At 42.3% G+C, this 12,500-nt stretch overlaps 1 protein-coding gene across 2 annotated transcripts in view; it reads right to left on the bottom strand.

Annotated features, from left to right (window-relative positions):
• The window catches only part of mrc1a (mannose receptor, C type 1a), an 80,475-nt gene that overhangs the window by 11,094 nt on the left and 56,881 nt on the right, over positions 1-12,500 (bottom strand). The gene's annotated exons all lie outside the window — the stretch shown is intronic.

Genomic DNA, 12,500 nt, shown 5'->3' on the forward strand with positions numbered 1-12,500 from the left:
ATTTCACATGAATCTGACAAACCGTCTAGGAGGAGTATGTAAACATTGATCATGTGACATCAGTGTAATTGTCATTCTTTCTGTTGCCAGTTGGTGGCGCTATGCCAAATATGCATTATGGGCATGTGAATATCATCACTCCCATGGTATTCAAAGACCTGTGAAATTTAATTTAAAACATTTCAAGCCATGCATGGTGAATTAAGACACATTTATTGTTTATGTGGAAGGGTATTAAAATTCATAGTTTCGCCATTTCGTCAAATTACAACATATAAAAAAAAACTTCACAATTTAGAATCAGAAGCATATTGGCATCATGTATACCAACTTTCACATGAATCGGATCAATCGTCTAGGAGGAGTATGTTAAAATTGATCATGTCCACAATGCACAAAATCCCAATTACGTCACTTCCTGTGGGCGTGGCCTACCAAATGTGGTGTGTGTATCTAAAACTATATGCCAACCACAAGTCACAGTGACATAAGGGGGCGCTATGGAGTTCCTGGGCCAAGCCCAGTGCCAAGGCTTTTCCCCTGTGTATTCATAGTACTTCTTGACGTGTGTGCCAAATTGCATGTGTTGTCACCGATGGGAAGCACCTCTTTTGGCATCACAATTCATCACATTTTAGTCCGCACAAAATCCCAAATACCTCACTTCCTGTTGGGCGTGGCTAATGCATTGTACATACAAAAGTTGTTCATCTTGGGGAGATACACACACCTACCAAAAGTGATGTGTCTAGCTGAAAGTATGTGCCAACCACTGCATCAACCTCCTAAGGGGGCGCTACTGAGTCCCTGGGCCACGCCCGGGGCCAAGCTCTTGTACCTAACTGCTTTGCGTGACACCTGATGTGTGTGCCAAATTTAAAGACTTTTCACCCATCTTAACCACCTCAAAAAAGGAAAACGCTCTGAGACAAAGTTAAAATACTTACATAATAATCCTTACAAAAACAATAGGGCCTTGCACCCTTCGGTGCTCGGGCCCTAAATATTAGTGTCTACTTTATTTTTGGTCTGTTTTATTTTTCTATATTTTGTTTTAATAATATCATGCATTGTCATATTTGTATTTAGCCTGTATATCAAGTATACTGCAAAATATAATTTATTTGTGAATCCATCTGTTGCAAATCCAAACTACTAAAACAACTACTACTAAAACAAACAGCCCATTTCCTTTCCATAACTCAGCATAGCCTCATCAAGGATATTTATCGTAAATGACCCCATAACTTATTTAATTAAGGCTCTAGAGAGTACCCTGATGTCTCATAAACACCACTACACTCTAGAGAGTACCCTGATGATAAACACCACTCCACTCTAGAGTACCCCATATGTCTCATAAACACCACTCCACTCTAGAGAGTACCTTGATGATAAAAACCACTCCACTCTAGAGTACCCTGATGTCTCATAAACACCACTCCACTCTAGAGAGTACCCTGATGATAAAAACCACTCCACTCTAGAGAGTACCCTGATGATAAACACCACTCCACTCTAGAGAGTACCCTTATGTCTCATAAACACCACTCCACTCTAGAGAGTACCCTGATGTCTCATAAACACCACTCCACTCTAGAGTACCCTGATGTCTCAGTACCCTGATGATAAACACCACTCCACTCTAGAGTACCCCATATGTCTCATAAACACCACTCCACTCTAGAGAGTACCTTGATGATAAAAACCACTCCACTCTAGAGAGTACCCTGATGATAAACACCACTCCACTCTAGAGAGTACCCTTATGTCTCATAAACACCACTCCACTCTAGAGTACCCTGATGTCTCATAAACACCACTCCACTCTAGAGAGTACCCTGAGGATAAACACCACTCCACTCTAGAGAGTACCCTGATGATAAACACCACTCCACTCTAGAGTACCCCATATGTCTCATAAACACCACTCCACTCTAGAGAGTACCCTGAGGATAAACACCACTCCACTCTAGAGAGTACCCTGATGATAAACACCACTCCACTCTAGAGTACCCTGATGTCTCATAAACACCACTCCACTCTAGAGAGTACCCTGATGATAAACACCACTCCACTCTAGAGTACCCTGATGTCTCAGTACCCTGATGATAAACACCACTCCACTCTAGAGAGTACCCTGATGATAAACACCACTCCACTCTAGAGAGTACCCTTATGTCTCATAAACACCACTCCACTCTAGAGTACCCTGATGTCTCATAAACACCACTCCACTCTAGAGAGTACCCTGAGGATAAACACCACTCCACTCTAGAGAGTACCCTGATGATAAACACCACTCCACTCTAGAGTACCCCATATGTCTCATAAACACCACTCCACTCTAGAGAGTACCCTGAGGATAAACACCACTCCACTCTAGAGAGTACCCTGATGATAAACACCACTCCACTCTAGAGTACCCTGATGTCTCATAAACACCACTCCACTCTAGAGAGTACCCTGATGATAAACACCACTCCACTCTAGAGTACCCTGATGTCTCAGTACCCTGATGATAAACACCACTCCACTCTAGAGAGTACCCTGATGATAAACACCACTCCACTCTAGAGAGTACCCTTATGTCTCATAAACACCACTCCACTCTAGAGTACCCTGATGTCTCATAAACACCACTCCACTCTAGAGAGTACCCTGAGGATAAACACCACTCCACTCTAGAGAGTACCCTGATGATAAACACCACTCCACTCTAGAGTACCCCATATGTCTCATAAACACCACTCCACTCTAGAGAGTACCCTGAGGATAAACACCACTCCACTCTAGAGAGTACCCTGATGATAAACACCACTCCACTCTAGAGTACCCTGATGTCTCATAAACACCACTCCACTCTAGAGAGTACCCTGATGATAAACACCACTCCACTCTAGAGTACCCTGATGTCTCAGTACCCTGATGATAAACACCACTCCACTCTAGAGAGTACCCTGATGTCTCATAAACACCACTCCACTCTAGAGAGTACCCTGATGATAAAAACCACTCCACTCTAGAGAGTACCCTGATGTCTCATAAACACCACTCCACTCTAGAGTACCCCATATGTCTCATAAACACCACTCCACTCTAGAGAGTACCCTGATGTCTCATAAACACCACTCCACTCTAGAGAGTACCCTGATGATAAACACCACTCCACTCTAGAGTACCCTGATGTCTCATAAACACCACTCCACTCTAGAGTACCCTGAGCTCAGCTATCCTCTGTAAACAACTGGCTGACTGACAATATGCTGTCCTTACACTTTGGTAAGATGGAGGCCATTTTGTTCAGCTCAAAATACAGACTGAGTAGATGCTCTGAATTTAGGGTCATTCTGAATAATGTTGTGGTCAGGGCAAAAGCGTCAGTAAAATACCTGGGTTGCATCCTACAAAACAACCTGGATGGCAGGAATATGGTCAACAAGGTCCTGAGTAAAGTCACCGGCCTCACAAAGTGTTTAGCCAGAAACTCCACATTTTTAGATAGGTCAACAATGATCATTTTAGCTAACTCCTTCATATTAAATCAGCGGTTGTCAAACTGGGGTACGCGTACCCCCAGGGGTACGTGGACTGATTTCAGGGGGTACGCGAAAAAAGATCTAAGTCATAGCCTACAGTATGCTTTTTCAAACATTTTCTCTATCCCATGTTGATAACTTAACTTCCGCATTTGCACTGCACATTAAAAACGTATTTTCTACGCATTAACAAAATATTTGAGAGTGGAGACAGAGAGAGTAAAACAGCGTTTCTCAAACTGTGGGTCGCAACCCACTACTGGGTCGCGGAGACATGCCAGGTGGGGCGCGAACTGACGTGAAAAACAGGAGTTGTATTTATTTATTTTTTTATCTGTAGCCTAGGCCCAGGTAGCACCCGATGCGCAATGGACGCACTGTGTTATTCATAGGGAAGCGCTCGTGTCAAGGCAGCTTAGTTAGTCCCGACCTGAATTAGATTTTGAACGAGGTTGTGAGAATGGTGAATTTCATCAAGACCCGGCCCTTAAAAGCGTGTCTATTCTCCTCACTTTGAGACGAGATGGGAGCTGACCAAAAGGCTGTACTGTTTCACAGCGAGGCAAGGTGGCTTTCCCGAGGTAAAGTGCTGTCGCGTGTTTGAGCTCCGAGTCGCCTCTTCTTGGAGGAAGAGCGCATGTTTGAATCTGCAAGCACGTTCACTAATGAACATTTCTTGACGAAGCTGGCCTATCTTAGCGATATATTTGGAAAGCTCAATGAGTTAAATCTCCAGTTACAAGGCAAAGACAAGCACCAGATAAGATCACTGCATTCAACAAGACGATTGTGTGTGAGATTAGGTGCAGATCTATTTAAAATCATTATATTCCGCACATTTGTAGGCCTATCATAGCCTATGTTGACTATTGATGATATTTGTATCATATGTTTATGATCCTATTCACTATTCTCGACAAAATTGATAAAAATAAATATTAATAAAACAATTTAAAAAAACCTTGTTAACAATTGGTGGTGTTGGGGGTATCCGGAAGATCATAATGTCTCTGGGGGTACATGCCTGTTAAAAGTTTGGGAACCACTGTATTAAATGACTAACAAACCGACTAAAAGGGAGGCTGCAAACAGCCCAGAATAAACTAATAAGGCTAATTCTGTGGGCTCATATAGGTAGGTCACTAATAAGGGTCATTCTGTGGGTTCATATAGGTAGGTCACTAATAAGGCTAATTCTGTGGGCTCATATAGGTAGGTCACTAATATATATATAGTATAGTATAAGTATATATACCATATAATAAGGGTCATTCTGTGGTCTCATATAGGTAGGTCACTAATAAGGGTCATTCTGTGGTCTCATATAAATAGGTCACTAATAAGGGTCGTTATAGGTAGGTCACTAATAAGGGTCATTCTGTGGGCTCATATAGGTAGGTCACTAATAAGCGTCATTCTGTGGGCTCATATAGGTAGGTCACTAATAAGGGTCATTCTGTGGTCTCATATAAATAGGTCACTAATAAGGGTCGTTATAGGTAGGTCACTAATAAGGGTCATTCTGTGGGCTCATATAGGTAGGTCACTAATAAGGGTCATTCTGTGGGCTCATATAGGTAGGTCACTAATAAGCGTCATTCTGTGGGCTCATATAGGTAGGTCACTAATAAGGGTCATTCTGTGGGCTCATATAAATAGGTCACTAATAAGGGTCGTTATAGGTAGGTCACTAATAAGGGTCATTCTGTGGGCTCATATAGGTAGGTCACTAATAAGGGTCATTCTGTGGGCTCATATAGGTAGGTCACTAATAAGGGTCATTCTGTGGGCTCATATAGGTAGGTCACTAATAAGCGTCATTCTGTGGGCTCATATAGGTAGGTCACTAATAAGCGTCATTCTGTGGGCTCATATAAATAGGTCACTAATAAGGGTCGTTATAGGTAGGTCACTAATAAGGGTCATTCTGTGGGCTCATATAGGTAGGTCACTAATAAGGGTCATTCTGTGGGCTCATATAGGTAGGTCACTAATAAGGGTCATTCTGTGGGCTCATATAGGTAGGTCACTAATAAGGGTCATTCTGTGGGCTCATATAGGTAGGTCACTAATAGGCGTCATTCGGTGGGCTCATATAGGTAGGTCACTAATAAGGGTCATTCTGTGGGCTCATATAGGTAGGTCACTAATAATCGTCATTCTGTGGGCTCATATAGGTAGGTCACTAATAAGGGTCATTCTGTGGGCTCATATAGGTAGGTCACTAATAAGGGTCATTCTGTGGGCTCATATAGGTAGGTCACTAATAAGGGTCATTCTGTGGGCTCATATAGGTAGGTCACTAATAAGGGTCATTCTGTGGGCTCATATAGGTAGGTCACTAATAAGGGTCATTCTGTGGGCTCATATAAATAGGTCACTAATAAGGGTCGTTATAGGTAGGTCACTAATAAGGGTCATTCTGTGGGCTCATATAGGTAGGTCACTAATAAGGGTCATTCTGTGGGCTCATATAGGTAGGTCACTAATAAGGGTCATTCTGTGGGCTCATATAGGTAGGTCACTAATAAGCGTCATTCTGTGGGCTCATATAGGTAGGTCACTAATAAGCGTCATTCTGTGGGCTCATATAAATAGGTCACTAATAAGGGTCGTTATAGGTAGGTCACTAATAAGGGTCATTCTGTGGGCTCATATAGGTAGGTCACTAATAAGGGTCATTCTGTGGGCTCATATAGGTAGGTCACTAATAAGGGTCATTCTGTGGGCTCATATAGGTAGGTCACTAATAAGCGTCATTCTGTGGGCTCATATAGGTAGGTCACTAATAAGGGTCATTCTGTGGGCTCATATAGGTCCCATATAGGTCTGATAGGGTAATAAGGGTCAACTGGCTCCCTGTTGAGTCTCGTGTTGTTATGTCCAGGCTGACCGTGATCCATAAAATGTTGTTTGGTCTTGTCCCAATTTTTTTACCGTGTCTTATTACTAAGGTAAAAAACACACACAATATTTGCACTCGTGGCAACATATCAGATCTGCGTCCTTATAAATGTAAGACATTGTTAGGGAAAGGAACCTTTTAGGGAAAGGAACCTTTGCCTATATAGGTGCAGTTAAGTGGAACCGGCAAATTAAAGTAATTTCCAGCCTGAACTCGTTTAAACAGAGAATCAAGGCCTGGGGCCTCATGTACAAAGACTTGCGTGGATTTCATACTAAAACATTGCGTACGTGCAAACCTGAAAAGTAGCGTACGCACAAAAAAATCCTGATGTATGAAACTGTGCGTACGCAGCATTCCACGCAGCTTTTCTTTGTACATCCCAATTAACGTGAAATTAAGCGCACATGCACGAGCATTACACTCCACCCTCTCTCCTCCCTCAATCACACTCATTTTAATATGCTAACTAGAAGGCCACTCGAGAGCGCAGACCTCCGCGAAGACAAAATAGCCAATCCCGCAATATTAATAACAATGAAAACTCATTTGTGGATCCATACTCGAACCTGCTCCAAAGTTTAATAATTAAAATCATCAAATTAATAAAAAAAGTGCGAATGCGAGGTACAAGTGTTTATCTGACGAAATGGCAAGAATCTTACGTCTTTATCATCTGTAATTAATAACAAACAAAAAACAGTAGTGGCAGAGCATAACACTAGCAGTGGCAGCTATAGGGTCATAGACTGCGGCAGAATTATTGGTCAGTCTGCAAGTAGGTGACAGGGTTCGCATAACTGGGTTTGATGCATTTGAACCATTACCACACAACTGCATTAATTAAAAAAAACATTAACTCAATCGTGTCCAAGTAGGCTACCACGCATCACACACTCAAGGTGAAATAAACAAAGTTGATCCAGGCCACATTGCCACAACATTACGATTTTTGGATCATATCCCTATATTTGCACACAAGTGTGACAACAATAATGCGAATGCTTACTCGAGGAAAGTCAAAGTATCCTATGCAGTCAATCACACTAAGGGAAATAGAAATATTCGCGCTTATTAGTCAGCCTATCTATTCACATGCATGATCCTGTCCCATATGTATTTCTTTCAAATGAAAACTATCGGAGATATGAAGGGAAAACACTCGGCACATTTTAAGGCATGGGCAAATGCGTGAAGCCGACCCCATTTGTTTTGTGGAAAGCTCTTCAAAATCTGAAATGTTTGATAAGCCAGTCATCAACAATCGTGTAACCAAATATCTGGGCTGTGTAGGCTATGTTTCACATTCCCTTTTAATTCTTATCCTCTAATAAGTCTCAGTTGTCATCATAGATAGGTTGTTGCATAGTAGAATTTGCGCATGTTGCATGTCCAAATTTAGAAACATAGGCCTATTTTCGAAGTGTTATCATTTTTAATAACCCACGTTTCACAATACTGTGCAAATAAAGGCTCGCGATCAACTAATGTGGTTGCGCTGCATTGCCTCTAAGTGTTGCCAACTGACGATACACATTGGAAATGTGCGTACGCCAGACATGAAGTTTGCGTGGAGGACCGCACATTCTCACGTTCAAGTCAGTCTTCGTACATCCGGACGTGAGCGTGAGAAGTGACGTACGCAGCATTTTTGTGCGTACGCAAGCTTTGTACATGAGGCCCCTGGTTACTAGCGAGGGTAGGTTCAATGTTATGCCAAGGCCTGGTTACTAGCGAGGGTAGGTAGAATGTTATGTCAAGGCCTGGTTACTAGCGAGGGTAGGTAGAATGTTATGCCAAGGCCTGGTTACTAGCGAGGGTAGGTTAAATGTTATGTCAAGGCCTGGTTACTAGCGAGGGTAGGTTCAATGTTATGTCAAGGCCTGGTTACTAGCGAGGGTAGGTTCAATGTTATGTCAAAGCCTGGTTACTAGCGAGGGTAGGTAGAATGTTATGCCAAGGCCTGGGGCCTCATGTACAAAGACTTGCGTGGATTTCATACTAAAACATTGCGTACTTGAAAACCTGAAAAGTAGCGTACGCACAAAAAAATCCTGATGTATGAAACTGTGCGTACGCAGCATTCCACGCAGCTTTTCTTTGTACATCCCAATTAACGTGAAATTAAGCGTACATGCACGAGCATTACACTCCACCCTCTCTCCTCCCTCAATCACACTCATTTTAATATGCTAACTAGAAGGACATTCGAGAGCGCAGACCTCTGCGAAGACAAAATGGCCTATCCCGCAATATTAATAACAATGAAAACTCATCTGTGGATCCATTCATACTCAAACCTGTTGCAATTTGCAAAGTTTAATAATTGAAATCATCAAATGAATAAAAATGTTTATTTCCAGCGAATGCGAGGTAGAAGTGTTTATCTGACGAAATGGCAAGAATCTTATGTCTTTATCATCTGTAATTAATTAATAACAAAACAAAAACAGTAGTGGCAGAGCGTGGCAGAAATATTGGTCAGTCTGCAAGTAGGTGACAGGGTTCGCATAACTGGGTTGAATGCATTTGGACCATGACAACATAACTGCATTTATTAAAAAATCATTAAATAAATCGTGTCCAAGTACCACGCATCGTGCACCCGAATGGAATAAACTCAGTTGATCCAGGCCACCTCGCCACAACATTACGATTTCTGGATCATATCCCTATATTTGCACACAAGTGTGACAATAATGCGAATGCTTACTCAAGGAAAGTCAAAGCAACCATGCAGTCAATCAGGGAAATATCTTATATTCGCACTTATTAGTCAGCCTATCTATTCACATGCATCCTGTCCCATATGTATTTCTTTTTAAATGAAAACTATCGGAGATATGAAGGGAAAACACTCGGCAAATGTTAAGGCATGGGCAAATGCGTGAAGCCGACCCCATTTATCACAGGTTTTGTGGAAAGCTCTTCAGAATCTGAAACGTTTGATAAGCCAGTCATCAACAATCGCGTAACCAAATATCGGGGCTGTGTAGGCTGTTTCACATTCCCTTTTAATTCTTATCCTCTAATAAGTCTACAGTTGTCATCATAGATAGGTTGTTGCATAACTTAGTAGAATTTGCGCATGTTGCATGTCCAAATTTAGAAACATAGGCCTATTTTCGAAGTGTTATCATTTTTAATAACCCACGTTTCACAATATACTGTGCAAATAAAGGCCTAGACTCACGATCAACTAATGTTGTTGCGCTGCATTGCCTCTAAGTGTCGCCAACTGACGATAGGCCTACACATTGGAAATGTGCGTACGCCAGACATGAAGTTTGCGTGGAGGACCGCACATTCTCACGTTCAAGTCAGTCTTCGTACATCCGGACGTGAGCGTGAGAAATGGCGTACGCAGCATTTTTGTGCGTACGCAAGCTTTGTACATGAGGCCCCTGGTTACTAGCGAGGGTAGGTTCAATGTTATGTCAAGGCCTGGTTACTAGCGAGGGTAGGTTCAATGTTATGTCAAGGCCTGGGGCCTCATGTACAAAGACTTGCGTGGATTTCATACTAAAACATTGCGTACGCGCAAACCTGAAAAGTAGCGTACGCACAAAAAAATCCTGATGTATGAAACTGTGCGTACGCAGCATTCCACGCAGCTTTTCTTTGTACATCCCAATTAACGTGAAATTAAGCGTACATGCACGAGCATTACACTCCACCCTCTCTCCTCCCTCAATCACACTCATTTTAATATGCTAACTAGAAGGACATTCGAGAGCGCAGACCTCTGCGAAGATAAAATGGCCTATCCCGCAATAACAATGAAAACTCATCTGTGGATCCATTCATACTCAAACCTGTTGCAATTTGCAAAGTTTAATAATTGAAATTATCAAATGAATAAAAAAGTTTATTTCCAGCGAATGCGAGGTAGAAGTGCTTATCTGACGAAATGGCAAGAATCTTATGTCTTTATCATCTGTAATTAATTAATAACAAAACAAAAACAGTAGTGGCAGAGCGTGGCAGTGGCTAGGCTGACACCGTGGCAGAATTATTGGTCAGTCTGCAAGTAGGTGACAGGGTTCGCATAACTGGGTTGAATGCATTTGGACCATGACAACATAACTGCATTTATTAAAAAATCATTAAATAAATCGTGTCCAAGTACCACGCATCGTGCACCCGAATGGAAAAAACTCAGTTGATCCAGGCCACCTCGCCACAACATTACGATTTCTGGATCATATCCCTATATTGGCACACAAGTGTGACAATAATGCGAATGCTTACTCATGGAAAGTCAAAGTAGCCATGCAGTCAATCAGGGAAATAACTTATATTCGCACTTATTAGTCAGCCTATCTATTCACATGCATGATCCTGTCCCATATGTATTTCTTTTTAAATGAAAACTATCGGAGATATGAAGGGAAAACACTCGGCAAATGTTAAGGCATGGGCAAATGCGTGAAGCCGACCCCATTTATCACAGGTTTTGTGGAAAGCTCTTCAGAATCTGAAATGTTTGATAAGCCAGTCAACAATCGCGTAACCAAATATCTGGGCTGTGTAGGCTATGTTTCACATTCCCTTTTAATTCTTATCCTCTAATAAGTCTCAGTTGTCATCATAGATAGGTTGTTGCATAGTAGAATTTGCGCATGTTGCATGTCCAAATTTAGAAACATAGGCCTATTTTCGAAGTGTTATCATTTTTAATAACCCACGTTTCACAATACTGTGCAAATAAAGGCTCGCGATCAACTAATGTGGTTGCGCTGCATTGCCTCTAAGTGTTGCCAACTGACGATACACATTGGAAATGTGCGTACGCCAGACATGAAGTTTGCGTGGAGGACCGCACATTCTCACGTTCAAGTCAGTCTTCGTACATCCGGACGTGAGCGTGTCAAGGCCTGTTCACTAGCGAGGGTAGGTAGAATGTTATGCCAAGGCCTGGTTACTAGCGAGGGTAGGTAGAATGTTATGTCATTGATTATCAGACACACTGTGAGTGTCCTGTCCTGCTGAAAAAAAACAGCTAGAAATCAGCTTATGCTGGTAGCTGGTTTTAGCTGGTATTAGCTGGTCCTTGCTGGCTTTCTTCCAGCTCTTGCTGGTCTTTGCTGGTGTAGCTGGTTGGGCCACCAGCTGGCTATGCTGGCGTGACCATCTGAGGAAGCTGGTCATGCTGGTGTGACCAGCCTATCTTGTGGGATACAGCTGGTGCAAGATGGTCATGCTGGTGACCAGCATGTCAAGCTGGTCATGCTGGTTTGCTAGAATGACCAACATAAGCTGGCATGGCCAGTTAAACCAGCACTATAGACCAGCAACACCAGCTAAAATGACCAGCTTGAGGTGGTACGACAAGCAAAACCAGCTGAATTACCATCATAAGCTGGGAAAACCAGCTGAAGGTATGTTTTCGCAAGAGTTTTGCTGGTCTTGCAGGTCAACCATCATAGGGTGGTCAAACAAGCTGGTTAACAAGCTGGTCATCCAGCAAACCACCTTTTTTCAGCAGGGTGGTGTAATGTGTTGAGGATCCAGCAAACCACCTTTTTTCAGCAGGGTGGTGTAATGTGTTGAGGATCCAGCAAACCACCTTTTTTCAGCAGGGTGGTGTAATGTGTTGAGGATCCAGCAAACCACCTTTTTTCAGCAGGGTGGTGTAATGTGTTGAGGATCCAGCAAACCACCTTTTTTCAGCAGGGTGGTGTAATGTGTTGAGGATCCAGCAAACCACCTTTTTTCAGCAGGGTGGTGTAATGTGTTGAGGATCCAGCAAACCACCTTTTTTCAGCAGGGTGGTGTAATGTGTTGAGGATCCAGCAAACCACCTTTTTTCAGCAGGGTGGTGTAATGTGTTGAGGAGCACAATCTGGACTTTATTGTGTTTTTATTCTTGATTGTATCTGATGTCTTTGCATGTGTAAGGTATTCTTGATACAATTAAACACATCAAATAAAAATATATTTATAAATATTATTCTTGATAATGTAGGCCTGAATGTGTTTGTTAGTTCATGACTGAAGAGGCCTTATGCCTTTATGTAGTAAGGGGTGAGGGGCTTTTCATTTCAAACAGGCTG

Source organism: Alosa pseudoharengus, unplaced genomic scaffold, assembly GCF_046254945.1.
Source record: "Alosa pseudoharengus isolate Yale_2024_CS ecotype anadromous, Long Island Sound unplaced genomic scaffold, YU_APseudo_1.1 YU_APseudo_1.1_scf_18, whole genome shotgun sequence".
NCBI lineage: Eukaryota > Metazoa > Chordata > Actinopteri > Clupeiformes > Clupeidae > Alosa > Alosa pseudoharengus.